At 34.9% G+C, this 18,291-nt stretch overlaps 1 pseudogene; it reads left to right on the forward strand.

Annotated features, from left to right (window-relative positions):
• Positions 1–11,033: 11,033 nt before the first annotated feature.
• LOC119642072 lies at positions 11,034–17,484 on the forward strand (annotated as a pseudogene).
• Positions 17,485–18,291: the final 807 nt, after the last annotated feature.

Here is an 18,291-nt window from a genome sequence, read left to right on the forward strand (position 1 = left end):
TACCGCCGATTTGTACCGGAATTCACAGCCCTCTCGAAGCCGCTCACCAAATTGCTGAAGATGAGGAAACACTGGCGCTGACTGAAAGATCAGCAAACGGTGTTCGAGATTCTTAAAATGAAGCTTACTCAGAGCCCCATTTTGGTCTGCCCTGATTTTACGAAGCCGTTTCGAGATCGCGTGATCGCGTGTGCCAGCCGACACCTGAATAGCAGCGAGAAAAACTACACGGCCACAGAGAAGGGCGATAATCTTCGGCATCCGGAAAATGAGGCCATACCTGGAGGGTTACCATTTCCACGTTGTGAGCGATCATCTGTCCCTGAAGTTGCTGAACTCCATGGTTAACACGACGGGCTGATTAGCCAGGTAGACTTTGTAGTTGCAGCAGTACGACTTCGAAATCCATTCTCGGGATGAGAAAGATCGTGGCCGATGCGCTTTCCCGACAACCACCCCAGGAGTTCAACCGCGTGGTGGCACAGACCGAGCCATTCGTAGCATGTCGGTGGCTATCCAAAAAGCTAGAAGATGTCCAGATAGAAACGCAGAAGTTTCCCAAGTTTACTGTTAGCGACGGACGGTCATACCGCCATTTTCCACAGAGTAGTATGGATAAGACAGAAGTAGCATGGAAATCATGTGTGCCAACATCCGTGAGGACCGAGATTTTGCGGGAGAGCCATGACAAACCCACAAGCCTGCCGGAGAAATGTTAACGACCCTGCCGGAAGAGCCATGGCCGACGGTCTGTGTAGACTTCGTGGGACCACTACCACGGACGAAGGCGGGCCACACGATCCTCCTAGTATTCATAGATCAGCTCCCCAAATGGGTAGAATTACTCCCACTTGAAAAAAGTTGTAACAAAAGTCAGTGATATCGTTATTGCTAGAATTGTGGAAAAAGTTGCATTGTAAATTTCGTTTATTGCATAGATGTATGCGGGAGTTGTCTTCAAGCCATTTTTGCCGGTTTGCCGGCTTTTTCTTTTTTGGATTTTTGGAACAGGACAGAGAAGAGAACAATTAAAACATGAGAAAGGTTTGTTTAGTTGGTGGAGAAAAAAACGAAATAAAGAGCACATTGAAATATTGAATAAATTAAGATTCCATTTTAAAGCATCTACACGATTGATTGATTTAGTCGCTTGTGAATGTTTGAAATTGTACTTATGTAAAACGAAAAATAATAAATTATTAGTGAAACTACCCTTGAGGTGAATCAAAAGAACAAGAGAAAAAATACAATCGTTCGCTTAAGGAAATGTAACCACGAAAGAGAATATAGGTCAAAAAATTGCTTAAGAAAATAAAACACTAAACGAAGTCTCGAATATTGTAAAAAATTTTTGCAATATAATTTCAATGCAAATTCTGTAAAATATTATTAATATATTTTCGTAAAATATGCAATGACAACAATAACAACAGAAAAGTACAAAAATGAGCTTCAAAGAGCTTTGTTTTGTGTATATTAACATTTATGTACGTGAGTGAATAAATGAAGAAAAATAAACTTATTCCTAAAAACTGGAAAATAAATTGTGAAAAGATTTTCTCTTTTAATTTGTTTGTGTTACTGTATGCTATATAGAGGCAATTGCAAAACGGCAATGTTAGTCACGAAAACTCAGCTGTACAAAAAATATCGTGCAAATATATTGGATAAAGCTTTTAAAACACAAAGTATATGAAAAATTGTACGCCAAGTGTTGCAAAGGAAAGTGTACAATTTAGAAGATGCCGACCAATGGCTTCGTGATACAGCGACGCTCTCGAGCATATAAATAAATAATAACCAATGAATGTTGGTTGCCGTTAAGTTAGCAAAGATTATTGAACTGTTGAATTTAGATATGCATACATCAATTGCCTGTATTACTTAAACTTTATTTTCGTGTTTGCACCGCTTTCGGAGTATTGACGTGTCGTGTAAGCCCGAAAGATCTTGGAATTACTTTAATTGGTGTTTTTAAATAGACATTGCTAAGTTTAATTTCTATTCTCCCATTCCAAATCATGGACCGAACGAGACTATAGGTAGGGCAGAATGACCGAGAGCTTGTCAACTGCGCGTTCGGCAGTTTTCGTCCGCCCGTTTGTCCTTTGAAGGTAAAGCACGTCTATTAGTTTTAGATTCTATCATATATAGCGTATCTGTGGGATAAAAATGTAAAACCTCCCCATATCTCAAGAACTAGGTAGCTCAGCAATGCCATCTCCTTTCATGTGGCATTTAAGAACGGCCCTAAAAATAGTAAAGCTTGCAGTTCCATGTTCTGATAGACAACAAGAGTTTCCAGGCATTGAGTTATACATTCTTGCGAATAATGAATATTCTCAAAAAAAGAAGAAAAAGCAAATTAGTTTTCTTAGACATATGTTTTTAAGAGTAATTACAAAAAGTGTTGATGAGGAATTGTACAGAACTACGATGTAGAAAAACAGTGAAAAAGGCTAACAAATGCTCCTCGTATAACATACGTCCTTAGGTAAATAAAATTAGAACAAAGATATGTTGAAAAAAAATCTCTGAAAGCGTCACAATTACAAGAAATGCCATAAATATTTTGATTGGAAGAGTTACTTGTGTATTAATGCAACCTGCGTCAAAAACAATGACAATTATCAGAAAGATTAATATGTGTTGTGTGAAGTCGGCATTGGACAGTGATTGCTAAACATAAAAGAAAGTTTATGGACAAGTTTGTAGTTAGTGGAAGAATTATGCGTAAAAGCAATAAACCTTTTATGGCTATTAGTATCAACCAGCTCGAGGATTGAAAGTGTTTTTTATTATTAGCCAAAGTCATCATGACGTTGTCGCCAAGCTTACGTCATCATTACTGTAGCAATGTCATTTCCGTCTGCAGACGCTATCTCATCCATCCGATTAGGTAGGCAAACGTTATCAGTCCATTTAGTTCTTCCTGAAGGATAGAAAATAAAACGTGCATTCTTTTGTTTTATTTTGGTTGTAACTGCGAATGTTTTCGATGTATCCAAAAAACTTCAACCGCTCGTCTGCCTTCATCGCTCCCGTTCTAATTACTTTATGAATGACGTGTATCAATAATTCATTTTGGCAAGCTTAGATAAACTTTTCGCTTTTCCCTAGATAGTATATCGTATCATTCAGACAACTTTTGACATTTATAACATATACAGTTTTTAATGTAAATATTCATGTAAAATATTACAACTAATTATGGCGCCAGAGCGAACTAGTGACTTTGGCGGTTACAAAACTACTTTGCTTATGCTCATACATATAATTCTTTATTCCGTTCACTACCAGAGTCCTTTGAAATAATCGTCAACCAAAGATTACATCAAATTAGATTATGTCAATTATTAATGTCTGCACTTAACGTGAAGCCTTAATCAGACCGGTTGGCTAGAACCAATGGCAGCTAATTAGCTGAATTTGACACCCCTCACCCTTGCAAGGCTATCTTGCGAGAGAGAGGACCTATACCAAGACTAACGTACCAGAAACGAATATTTTGGTACGGTCCAAAATCCCCTCTGGGTAGGGCAAGACCTATGAACTGTTACCCATTTAAGGCCTCCTTTGTGCTATCCTTTGTGGATAACACAGCCACCATGGTACTTCCTGAAGGAAAGCACTCGAGCAGTCGGGCCTTACACATCGATTGAACCTGTTGTGTTCAAATTGTGATTGAATACACCAGCTTCTGCCGAAATTTCTTACGTGGTATACCATATGCAAGCTTGCCCCCGGGGGATGCTGGCAAGTGCCAATTGACACGTGGTAACCGATAAGGCCACCCTCACCTACCTGAGCAGGTACACTTGATATTGAGTGGACGGGCGACCTGACCACTGTGGACTCTACAGGCTTATTATTTAATGCCCAACTACTCCACTTGGCTTTATCACATAAGGAGAAGTAATAAGTCCAGCATACGCTAAGCACCTTATCACACTACGTTATCTTTGTTGCTTTTATGTAACGGAAATTTAAGACGATTAATTGTCTGACCATTGGCTAAAAGCTGCTTCTAAAGAAAACTTTTGATTAACATAGCTTGCCTAAATCGTATCACTATAAGCTAATTAGGCCGCAACGGATGCTGTTGTTGTTAACAATGATCATTATTTTAGCGGTAGCCGCGACGAATATTTTTGTCGTTACTGTTCAACAATATCATTTACTATTGACAGTATAAAAGCTTCTTCTCTCTGTTGTAGTACCCGCAATATGGCCATTAATACTGCCGAAGATTGGTGTTGTGTTAGTTGAAGTGCTACCGCCCGCTAGATGCTCGGATTTGGAACTCAGTTTAGATGTGGGAACCGCAACTTTGGCAGGATTGTTGGTTTCATTGCTGGTGGAATGGCAAACGCTGCAGCTATTATTAGTAATTGTGTTGACATTCGAATTGTGTTTACTGGTGGATGCTATAGGATTGTTTGTTGCTGTAGCGCTGAGATTTCCGTTGTTATTAATATTTGAATTCCCATTAAAACTTGCTAAGCTTGTTGTACATTTGTTGCGGTAGCCACTATACTCTGATCATTATTGCTATCATTGGCATTATGAAAACGTTGAGAATCATCAATGGCAACGGGCAACGACTTCAGACAATGAAAATGATTACGACTTCTACTGTGGCAATCTGATTCTCTTTTCCTAATTTTTGACTTTGATCTATTACCAAACTGGAAATTTCTTGGACTGCCGTTGTTGATGCACGTCGCGTGGGGAACTCCAATGGATTACTATTAATATTTTCAGCCCCTACAATGGTATTGACATAACGGGTATCCTGTAAGCTGTTGCTAGAACTGTCATCGTTACAACTTAATTTTGGTGATGATTTTCTCTCGCTGTGCTCAGAAGAAGTGAAGCAGCATTCTCGCTTTCTAAGGGCGTTATTCAAAAAAAAATTTCGCGAACCTCATTACCTTCACTATAGGCCTTTTCCTTTTCGTAATAAACATCAATAGAAACAAAACAACGCAGAAACTATTCCTTACAAGACTCGTTGCAGCCGTCATATAGTTGAACAAAAAGTACCGTTTATGACCTAGGGGGCATACACATATATCAACTATTTCTTTCGTTTTCTTTCCTTTCTTTTCTTTTCCTTTTATTCCGCATAATTACGGATTTAAAACAAAATTGTCCTGACTTATAATAACAATTGCAATAGAGTGATTTTTTCTCATTTTTATTTCGTTCACAGGGCACAGACAATATTAGTTTATATACATAGACAGCTTTGTTCGCATTTTTACAATAATTTTACATTTAATTATTTTATTTTAACTTTTATTCACAACTTTCCGACCGGTTTTTTTCTCATCCTCTTTCTTCAGAGGTTACTACAATCCTCTCGAAACAAGTGTTAATTATTTAACTCGGAGGAATTTAATTAACCTTATATTTAATCAATTTAATTTACTTCATATTATCAATCAATGTATATTTCAAAATTTTCGTATTGCGTTATGTCCCTGCGTTTTCAATGCCGAATTTTCTGCAAACTCTTTTTTCTCTTGTTCTTGCTAAATTAATTCCTCTCTTAAAACACATTTCTTTAATTTATTAATACTTTACGCATTTTATGACATTAACGCATTTTGACATTTTGCTTCTCAATAACTTTTCGTTTTTTTTTTTTCTTTTCACATTAACAAAAGGACGTTTCTACAATAACACTAAGACAAAACTTTTTTTGCACAGTGTTTTAATTTTCCATTTTATTATTTGCGGCAATGTTTTTCATTTAAGTTTTAAAGATTCTTTTATTACATTTAGCTCGAGAGTCAAAAACTTTATTTTTTTTTTATGAACACTCATATCCCGGGGAAAATTCCTTAACTTCACATAACATACGAAACAAATTTCTCTTGTCTACATTATCGCGATAACTTCCAAAACACGACAAAAACCTCCTCTTCGTTGAAAGAACAAAATTCTTCTCATCTATTGATCTCTTTTCTCATAACGGCAAGCTGCTATTCTTGCTAAAACGTAACATCGAGTAACGGCGTGCCGCTATTACTATATTCATAGTCAAAGCAGACCGACAAAACCCCTATCAAGCACTTTGTTCGCGGACGTTACAATCTTAAAAAATTTGGTAATTTGTTGGTTTTGCAAAGCTCACAGGCGCAAAGGGTTTTATTCACAGAACACATTTAAACATGACTTAACCTATTTGTCAAAAACGCCTCCCACGTATAGGTGACGTCGGGCTTCCATTTTACTTAATTTATGACTTTAGATGTTGGCTTGACGACTTCCACTGACTCTTGATACTTTGTATCTGCAACGTTACTTCGTTCGTTTAACAATTCGCTGAAGACAACTCTCCTCTGTCCACTTCCACGCCCACTTTATATTCGGCTATTCTGCTCGTTATCTGTCTTAGCTAACAGTATGTCTCCTTCGCCATCTTCAAAAGATTTTGAAGCCTTCATATAATCGGTGCAGGTGGTTATACTACGTGGGCTGTCAAAGTCCACATTTTTTTTCAACATCATAACGATCACTGTGTTTTACTTTGACAATTCGATAAAGACCTAAATACTTTTCGCCGGCTTTTTCCCTGTAACAAATTTTGTCTTTTATATGGACTCTAATTCTTCACATTCAGACATTGTTTCTTCTTTAAGAAGTTGTAGTATCTTGCGCCCTCTACACACGCTCTTTAGCTTCCTTTCGCGTTTTATCTCGCTCATTGTTGCAGTTGTTACCGGTTCCTGTTGTAAAATTTGCAGCAATCCATGGCTTTTATTGCTCTTCACACATGTTTCGAATAATATTTCAAACGGTGAAAACTTTGTTGCAATATTTAAAGTGGAGTTTATAGGCTTTTGAATTTGTCCAACAATTTTATACCATTTTAATTTATTAGACGATGATATTTTCGCCATAATTACTATTATTCTTTAGCTTATTCTTTCTAGCTATCCGTTATGTGTGTATCACTTATATTCTGAACATTTTTGATGCTATTTTTTGTACCGAACCAAGCGAATTTTGAAAATGCATTCATTCATAAAATCCATTTACAATGTTCAGAGGCTCCAAGCTTTTTCGCTGTGCATTTAAGTTCATTGGATTCTGTAACCAATTTAAAGTACACAGCGTCTAAACTTTTTAGTGCAGCTTAGGCTTTCGATGGGTTTATGATGTTTCTCTTTTTGCAAAAATATTGCGCCAAAGTCAGCTTTCGATGTATCTGTATGCAGTTCTGTCGGGACATTTCTGTCGTATGTACGCAAAATTGGCTCATTTAATAAGGCTGTTTTAAGACAATTGATTGCATCAATCTCTTTTTGATGTCTAACAAGTTGGTTTCCTTTTCAGGTTGTTAAGCCCCACAATATTTTTTCGCTTTCGACTAGCTCAATTAAGCCATATCCCTTTGGACTTCTTCCGGTTGATTGCGATTCATATCTTATTAGTTTGTTGGGTTTTCTTTACGGTTTCTGTATAGTCTACAATTTTTACGATTTCTGATAATCACATATTGTTATTTTAGCAGTTGTGCTGCATTTGATTCTAACTTATTCTCCTGTTTAATAAAGTTGTCAATTAAATTTATCTAGTTCCTAGGTTACAGACCCATTTTTCCTAGTTTTTTCCTTTGCAATGTGGAATCTTAATCTCTCTTTCTGATACGCCGTTACTTTTCACTTTTTTTGTTTTTTTCTTTTTTTACTCTAATTTTTTTCTGCGTTTTTGGGACAACTTCCTATTTAGTTTTCGATTTATTGTTGGGCTATAAGCGCTTATTCTCTTTCCTTATTTATTTTCTTGGTTTCCTTTGCCTAGCAACTTTTTCTCGTTCTTTTTTTATGTGTGTTTGTTTAACTGTCATTTGGACGTCGAACTTTGAAAGCCAAGTGCTTGTGGTTTATGTATGCCTTTCGGCTTTCTTTATCTAAAAAAAAAACTGGGAAAGCAGCAAATTTGACGTCATCACTAACAAAATCAAATTATGTTAAATTTTTTATGAGCTGGAATGAAGTAGAATAAATCAGTCATATAATTTTATATTTTCATTTCTTTGAAAACTTTGAATTGTGAGCTTTCTTTCATACACATAAAACCTTACTATTTAATTTTTATAAAACATCTGAAAGCGAAGTTGTTCTTTATAACTTTTATCTTAATACAATCCATTTTGAAAGCTCACTTATTCGCTTCAATTGATACGTCTCTATCAAAACGTCGACCCCATCGTTAAAATAAATTGCCTTGAATCAGAAAACCAAAAGTTTGCTGCCATAACTCTTTTATGGTCGCAAATCTGATCAATAAAATATTGTTACGGAAATCCCAAATCCTGTTCATTCCAGATAACTAATATAATCCCTAAGGAGGAAGAAACTAAATGCACATTCACATCATACAGCTGCCGGCCGAGGAAAACGGGTACCAGAAAAGCGGGTTAATGAATTAAAAATAAAATAAGGTACTAGTATTATGATGGTAAACATGTACCTAATTAGAGTATTTGTGAAAGGCAGGGTAGTAGAAAAAGAACATATTAGTTGAGCAGCTGAAAGTATTGCCAAAAATGAGTTGTGAATAATTCTACATTTAAGGAATATAATTGTAAATAAAAAAACTTTGAAGTGTATATCTCTTGAACAATATATCCACGGTTCAGTGATACGGACTGTGTCTTAGAAAAGCGAATTTCATAACAATATTTAGTTAAGGACCATCCTAACAAAAACCATAAATTCAAGAACCACCCCCATAAACAAAATAAACAGACAGAATTTCATATATAACGGGCGTCATACGAACTCGTTGTAAACACTTTTCATTAATCTCACATTGCACGCTACTGTAAATATTATTTCGTTTTCGCTTAAATGCTGATTGTAAATTATTAATTAACCAAAGGTTTCCTGTAAGCTAAATTGTACAATTACAGTCAATTCATTTTAACCTTCAATAACAACAACGTCTTGAAGTTCTGTAGATAAAACAAACATTTCCGAAAAAAAACAAAATAAAATGTTAAAAATTATATTTTAATTAAAAGGATAAATCCAAAAATAAAAAACTTATTATACGCAAAAACATGCACGTATGTAGATTAACTCACTACCATTCTATTCAGGCTGCGCTTGCCTTTTTTGTTTATGAAACTTTGTTTATTCTGTGCGAGCATTTCAAAAACAACAGCAGAAATGGTGCTTTCTGCAATGTTTACATATGATCCCTACCCGCCAGCCATTGAAAGTAGACTGCAACATCTCCAAAGTAAAGGCGAACCACTGGAAGCATATAGGTTTTTCTTATATTCGCATCAATTTTCCAATGTGTTCAAAGGCCTCTTTTAAACGCGAAACTTTTGCAAAATTCTATATGGAACGAGATGTATATTTTAATTTACATTAGAAATGTATAAAATCATTTGCTTACATATTAACGTAAAAGGATTTGAAGCGACCAGCGGAGCCTTTACGTCTTGTAAGACTCTTTTTTGTCAATCGGTGTTCCTCTACTGCCAAACAATGTAATATGAGCAAAGGAACTATTCAGCCGTTAACGATAAGACCAATATATTCAGTTGAATGATGAGTTTCTATTATCTGGTCATCCTTTGCGCTTCATCAATGATAGAGGCATTATAATGGCATACGAATCGATTATAAGCTTTTGCTAATTAAAATTATTAATTAGGCGTTTCCATTTAAAAACAATTGATTTCCTTACTTTTCAAAAATTTCAAGTTCAGAGAGCGTTTCTTGCACCCTTTGTTCATACATGTAGCAAAAAAGCTTCAAGCTCGATAATAAAACTTAGCTAAGGCCAAATAGTGACCAAAAAGCAATGTTAACATTTATAAATATGCGAAATTGAACACTTGATTTGTATTTATGGAATGAAACTGGAAGTTCGTCGCTTCTTTCTACCTTATGAATGTGTTCAAAACCGAAAATCTTATTGGTCTTAATTTCGATTAAGACAAACTGCAAGGTTGTTTCATAATATTTCAGTGGCTTCAAAAAGAGAAAAAGTGTAGCTAACTGACAACCAGCGTTTTAGACAAGACGTCTTATAAGCAGCGATACACTCAACTTTTCAATTACGTATTTAGTGCAGAAAACCAGTCGTTATTTAGAGATCACAAAACAATGTATGCTAAATTTAATAAAAGTTACAACTATGATAACTATATGAAAACTTTACATCCATGAAATAAGTGACCATTAATTTCAAACATAGAAAAAATAAATAAATGACCCACAACAAGAGAGCGTTTGTCACCACGGATATATGTGTGTGCATATATTTATGTAACGCAGAATAGTTTTTAGACATAACATTAACAATATATCACTCAAGCTATCCCACTGCTATCTAAAAAATATTTCATTGTACAACATGCACGCCTATATGAATTTATGCATTTCCAGAGTCGTTTACATGGACGTGACTGCAATGCATAAACATTTTCGTTCAGTTTAAAAATATTCATTATTTTCGTTTATTTTTAAATTGATTGCTATTTCGTACAGTTAAATTTATTAACAACACTTCAGCCCCTTTAGGAAGGGGTTAGTGAAATTAGGTTTGAGAGGAATGATAATTATATTATTAAATTCTTAGAAGAAAGCATACTGAATGGTGCGAGAGGAAACGCAGCAGTCGGGACGAAAACGCAGTAGCCGTGGACGATATCGTGGCTATGATGTTGCGACGCAATCCCTGACGGAATAGTTGAGAGAAACGTGCTTCGCTTATGGTCCCTAAAAAATTTTGCAGTGGGCAGAATGTTCGCTTCGTCGGCCATCACCAGTTCGAGGAATAGGTGGAATTATCCATAAAGGAACGCACCTACTTTCACTATATCCAACTTCACGACGGGGAGATGAACACCTAGTGGCAACAGTCACAAGATTGCTTATCACAGGCATAGTTAGCACCGTCGGAAGCGTCGTAAAAATCGATATAGTCGATTCCATATACCAAACAAAACCCACACGGAATATGAAAGCTTTAAAGCGGTAGCGTTTTTCAATTTAAACATGGAGTTTCTCGAAAAGGGGATGTAACTGAGTGGATCTTTCGTTAAGCTTCTTTACGTACTCTCTATTCTTACCCCATATGGGTATTAACATATACATTGAGTAGAAAAGATAATAAATGCTCCTCATTATATGCGTTTGGATATTTATGTTGTAAGGAAGCGTTTTTGCTTCCTTACGGAATACAAGTCCGTCCGCCTAAAACATTTACCCACAGCGAACAACCTGTCAGTCCGATCTGTCTGCTTACGTCTTTTGTCACCAACGCATGAAGAACCTCCTCCAGCGAAATATATAAACACCCGCATAAGGGTAAATTTGAAATAAAATCGCTAGAATAAATAAAACATGTATGAAACGGCGCAAAAGCATAGAACATGTAAAATATATAACACAGGCACAAGTAGAGTATAGGTATAAAATCGTACGACACATGTTAAAATAGATAAACACCCGCATAAGTATAAAAATACCTGAAACTGTATAAGCAGGCCGTAGAAACGCATACATATTATGTATTACTGTATAAATCCCGCTAGGTCATTTAAGCATGTAGAAACCCTTATGCTTCGCAATGCATAAGCACACTCGCTCATGCAAACGCACATACCAAGGAATCACACATATCATTCTATAGTACTGTTAAGTTATAGTAACATACAGATATCTGTATGCCTTAAAAGTGTATAAGCGAACGATAGAAACGCTTACATATTACGCAGTACTGTATAAATCCCGCTACGTCATATAAGCATGTAGAAATCCTTTACAATGCATAAGCACACACGCTCATGCAAACGCATAGACCTAAAAAATCACACATAGCATTGTACATTACTGTTAGGCTACAGCAACATACAGAAGCTGTATGCCTTAAATTGTATAAACACACTGTAGAAACGCATACATATTATACATTACTGTGTAAGCACTGTTAGGTCATATAATCAGGCACAATCCCTTATGCATTACAATGCACACACGATCATGCATACCGCATAGACAAAAGAATCACACATAGCAATGCATATCAATATACAGAAAATCGTATGCGCAAAATGTACAAACACATATACAACATTATACAAAATATATAAACGCCGTCAGGCTATAGAAAATCTTTAACATGGATAGGCACACGCGATCATAAAACAAAAAAAATAAGAAACAAAAGTAAGTTTCTATGGTTTTATATTTAGGTAGAATGAATGTATTTTCTGTTTCTCTGTGTTCATACGTGTTTATACGCGTGGGTTTATACATAATTGGCATGTGAGAGCCAGGTTGAAGAACAAGAAGATCAAACATAGCAATAAGAGTAAGTGCACCCAGACAATTGAACAAGGGACCGGTACAAAGAGGTTTTTTGTTTGACTCTACGGATAGGGGATGGATTGGTTCAGCTTAATCGCCACCCCTGAAGGACCGAAAAAAATTTTTTTTTTGTTTGTTTTATTGTTTGACACATACCAACTAGAGACGGTGAGGGACAAACTGTAGCCCAGGGATCCAAGGCGGTTGTGACACTCGCGCCACATCTGTTTCTTTCTTTTAGTATCCCGCGTTACCGAACGATAAAAAGCCAAGATCACGTGTGCGAACAACCAACCACAAAAGCTCGAAAGTCGGGTCACCTCGCTGGCTCATAGCCAGCCTCTACACATCGCTGTACTTCTCTCAAGTAAAAAAGGATAATAAAAAAAGGAATTTGTAAACCATCCCCCCCGAAGGTCCAAATTATTTTATTCTAAATTTTCTTCCAACGAACCCCGGATTGACTGAGTTCCACCCCGGTTAAAAAGACTCCTTACAATGTATACATAGTCATTTACATTTATCGAATTGATAGAAACACAAGTTGAACGATGTATTAGTTAAATTTATATTGAAAGAGTATTATTTTGCCAATCTTTTTAGCAAAATCAAATATTATTCCTGCTTTTGCATCGCAAAACTACCCTTCAATCTTAGTTTCTTCTGTAGGTCTTCCTAGGCGAGACGATAACAAATAGCTAAACAGACGGAGTAATGTTGCAGAGATATACAAAGAAAGAAAAGCTAGTCGTTAAATGGAAGTCGGCGTGTCAAGCTCTAAAGTTTTACAGTCCTGAAGACATTTCCACTTACTTTTCTTGATTCTTTATATTTAATTACTCTTGAATTTGAATTACTCCTCAATAAAAATAAACATTTAATTTTTTCCCCTTTTTTATTTGAGCCTACCCTTCTAGTTTTTCAAATTTTACCCCATTTCGCATAGATTTTGTGAAAATTAAGTGAATTGAAATGTTTTTATCTTAATCTGATCGTTGGTGAACAAATATAAATACCGCCTAATAATACCACCTTAATGTGTATATAATATGCTTGTCGATATCCAATCAAAAAATGTCTACAAATTTTTTATATTTGCAGAGTTTATGGATTTTTCGATTAACGACAATCGGTGCTCTTAATATGAGATGCCGAGTTGCTAAAACAGATAACTGTCAAAGATTTTGATCACTTTGTTAACCACCGTACGGTCTTTGGTGATGAAAAAGATAAAAATAATCTTTTTGTTGCTTCATTGTTTATGATGAAAGATAGTCGTTGGAAAGATATGCGCAGCACTTTGAGCCCAGCTTTTATCGGCAATAAAATGCGACAAATGTTGCAGTTAATGAATAAGATCGCTAATGATGCTACGGCCTATTTAAAGCAACAACAGAAACAAAGTGCCAGTCAAGGCCTCGAAATAGATGTTAAAAATTTCGCTACTCGATACAGCAATGACATAATTGCCTCCACCGCGTGCAGCGGTGGCGAACTTTTGCCATCAACGGGAAAGAAAGAAACAGAAAAGTCAAATTTATGCACGATTATTGAGTTTACGTGATTGTTACTTAACAAATAATCTACGAATAATATAAGAAGCTATTAATAATTATTATGATGTTTCATTAAGTTAGCATCAACCTACATAATGAAGTTTCATTACGTATATTTTCGAGGAGAATATTCAAAGTTTGTAATAATTGAACACATACAAAACTGGAATCTCCACTTTTTTGACGCATTATATGCAAAAAGAATGATAACATATTTTTCTCTAAGAAAAAGCTGGAAAAAGGAAAATAATTAATACTTAATTGTAAACAGTGAGTTATTAAGCGCTGCTTACTCGAAAACCAAACTTTCATGTTGATCATCCCATATTAAAATTTCCGCTATACTTCTTAACGATTTTACCAACAAACCCCTGATATTTTGCATAGAGTACAGGATAGCTTTCAACCAGTTTTATTAAATCTACGTCATCAAGATTAGAAGGCATTCTTTTAATTATTGAATAATTCCCGTCTTGTTCATCAGACAATTATTGTTCCATACATCCAGTATGTTGGTTTCTTTACTTGTTTCGTTATTAACATATCGTTGGTGTTGGTCTCGACAAAATTATTCTAATCACGATTTGGTTGATGTATAATTACCAAGCATTCTTGAAAACTGAGAAAATAAAATTTTGTTTTTCAATAACCTCCGTATATAAAGGAAAATCGTTTCTATGCTAAGAGTTAAGAATATATACATATATGTATACATATATGAATTTAATTTATCATTTGCTTCTCTCATTATCTCGTTAAAAACTAAAATTTATAGTATGAGCGTTTAATTTTAAACTCAAAGTTTTCAAAAACAATATATAATGAATGTTTGTAATAATTAAACACATACAAAACTAGAACCTCCACTGTTTTGACGCGAAATTTTAACGCAATGTCGTGGGCTCAAATCTCAGGTGCGGTATAGTTTTTTTTGATGCTGGCGCTTTAAGAGAAAAGAATTTATTATCTGGCTTAATTAATAACTATAATAATAATTCCCTGTTGAAAGGCAAAGCACAGAGTCGCTCATAATAAATAAATGGTTAAATGCCCAACTAACAACTTAAATAGTAATGCCATTCAAACCAACTTAACAGAAAAAACACATTCAACTCTGTTAAAATACTGTAAGCCAATACAAGAAAAACAACAAAGTACACACGGTACTACTTTACTTTACGCCAAGCGTGATATCGGATACCGTCGTTTTTTTTTCTAAAATACCATATAAATATTTTAGATGTTCCAACGATAAACGGTTTTTTGGTTTATTCCAAGCGCCACCAAACCAACTCCAAACCATTTTTCTTCCGGAGTTTTTGGGCCACTTTCACTAGTTTTTTTTTCTATTAATATCGTTTCAATTTTTCCGCCTTTCAACGACAAATGCAATTTTATAATTTTAATCGGAAAATGTTCTTCAAATTACAGTTGATTATTATTATGGTATTGCGCAACCAAATGAATTTTTTACATATTGAAAATGAACCTACACGCAACTAAATAGTTGCGTATAAATTGAGAATAAACCGGAGCGCAACTAAATAGTTGTGTTTATAAATTGAGAATAAATCGAAACGCAAAATAAATAAATAAATATGTGACGCGTTCGGTTTGGAAGTAATGCGTTCGAAAATAATAATAACGAATTCTATTTGATGGGCAGGAAAGACATTTATACAAAATTTAAAATTTTTCCTCTACGTGCACATAGGAAAATTAATGAGAGTATTTTTTTAAATGTCGTAAGATTTTTGTTAAAAGGTTTATAACAATAGTTTTTTATAAAGCTTCTAGGGATCGGGCTATTTGATAAGAAGTCAACCGAATACTTTATGCATTTGTCTTGAATGCGATGAAATATCGTAAAGAAAATCATATTATAAGGCCACATATGATTAATATGCTAATAACTAATTACGTCATCATATTTATTTATTTATTTTAATTCTTGCACTTACACTAGAAACTCAACTAAACAAATAATAGTCGAGTTCAATTGGCTCTTAATGCAAAACTTATATTAATTAACAATAAAATTGAGTATAAGCATAATAAAAGAAATAAGAAGAAAAAAAAAGAAAAAGAAAAAAAAAGCATGTACACTATCAGCATAGGAGCACACTTACAACCGATACAGGACCAAATTGCAAATGAACCCCTAAGCCATCGCAAACATGCATAAGCCTGGCAACCGATAATAAATTGACAATAATTCACTTTCGAAACGTAACGACTTTTTAAGGATAAAAGCTAGTTTAAATACGACATAGGTAAATCGCGCGTATTAAGCAATGTTGCTTTAATGGACTTTAAAGAGTCCGATAACGAGAATAAGTGGTAGACGTCATTTAGGTTCTTGCAAACGACTCTGAGCGGATTGAACAGCTCATAATTAAATTTACACTGATTAAGCTTAACCAAGATAAAGTGCCTAGAAAAGCGGTTAGGGACATTAAAGCTTATTTCACCAAGTAATGAAGGCGAGTCAATAGCACCATTTATTACTTTAATTCGAAAGGAAAGGAAACGCCAAGAACAAATCTACGTTTCTCAAGAGATGGTAGGGACAGCAGAAGCAACCTATTTTCATATGGAGGAAGAGAGGCAATCGGATCCCAACCCAAATGTCTAAGGGCAAACATCAAGAATTGCTTTTGAACAGATTCAATTGAATCTACGTAGCACCTATATGAAGGAGACCACACAACTGAGGCATATTCGAGTATGGGTCTAACCAAATGCATGTAAAGCCTTTTCGTAATGTAGGGATCATCAAGCTCTTTGGAGGCAAGAGGCATGTTAAAAAGTGACAACTTGAAATCACATAACCGCGAGTGGGGCAATGCTTCTTATTTTTCTTTACTGGTTTCGAGACAGCTGCCTCGTTACTATTTTTGATTGCCCATGAGGTTATGGAAAATCCCGATGTTCAAGAAAAACTCTTACAAGGAATTCAGGATGTCGATAGTAATTTGGATGGCAAACCCTTAACTTATGATGTAATACTGAATATGCATTACATGGATATGGTAGTTTCCGAGAAGTTACGCAAAGGGAATGTCGGGTGTGTACCGATGATATAACTTATGAGCTGAAAACCGTTCAAAAGTTGGAAATTAGAAAAAGTGACGCTATTTGGATACCAGCTCTTGGTACACATCGAGATCCTCAATATTATAAAAACCCCAGCAAATTTGACCCCGAACGTTTTAGGGAGGAGAATAAGGATAACATAAGATCATTTACATATTTACCTTTTGGTTAGGCCGTAGAAATTGTATTGGTCTGTGATTAAGTGACTGATGGCCAGTCTATCGTATATTAATTTATTTTTCTCTTTCTCGGGTTCACGTTTTGCTCTGCTAGAAACTAATGTTTTAATATATTATCTGTTACGTGATTTTCATCTCGCTGCGGCTAAGAAGTCCCCCATATCGCTCAAACTGGATGCTAATGGTTTCCAATTCTTACCTAAAAACGGTTTTGAACGGTTTCCAAATTTATTTCTAGGAATTAGTTTCTTTTATGCACTACTTTCTTTTTATCAAATTATGTTTTATAGTATTTCTTTATTCTGAATAAATTGATATATACTTATAAAATGGTTCAATTTTTTTTTCTTCTTTTTACTTTACTATCAAGAGAACACTTAACTTATCCCATTTTATTTCCATCCGGAAAGCCGTTACTAATAAATATACTCTAGAGAAATAAAAGTGATGTGAAGTCTGCTGCATAAGTAGTAATAATAAGTATGTTAGTAAAAGTATAGTAAATATTTTTCTAAATATTTTCGTCAATATGGTAAGGGGCCAAAATTATGCGGCCAGGATAAAAAAATTCATTATTAATTTCTTAACTTTTACGCGGCTACAGAGAATATGTTATTTAAAACAACAACAACAGAAATGATGCACTCCCTGGGAAAATGAGCCATATCCTGTCCGTACTTACTCCACATCCGGAAGAAAAGAAAAAGAAGAAAATACAAGACCACAAATAGATAAAACTCGTTATAAACATTCATCAAAGTGCAAGAGGTTGGATCTCATATATAGAAGAGCTTCGAAGATTGTAAGACACCTTGATTTTAGACATATTTTTCTTGATCACAAGGCTATTGTAAACTTCTCCTATAATATATAATACATTTATATAGTATTTATTTACTTTCTTCTATTTTAGATAAAAAAATAATTAAATGCAAACAAACGGAATAGAATTTAAATCTATAAAGGATATAGGTGAATAAAGAATGCTTTAAAAGCTTTAAGCATGCAAAAGATGGATCGTTCGTTTCAAATTTACAATTATAAAGCGCGAAAGCTAACATTATTGCATACGCCCACTTTATTGACATTGTTCATAGTTCCAGTATTTATAAT

Source organism: Glossina fuscipes, unplaced genomic scaffold, assembly GCF_014805625.2.
Source record: "Glossina fuscipes isolate IAEA_lab_2018 unplaced genomic scaffold, Yale_Gfus_2 213, whole genome shotgun sequence".
In the NCBI taxonomy this organism is placed as follows: domain Eukaryota; kingdom Metazoa; phylum Arthropoda; class Insecta; order Diptera; family Glossinidae; genus Glossina; species Glossina fuscipes.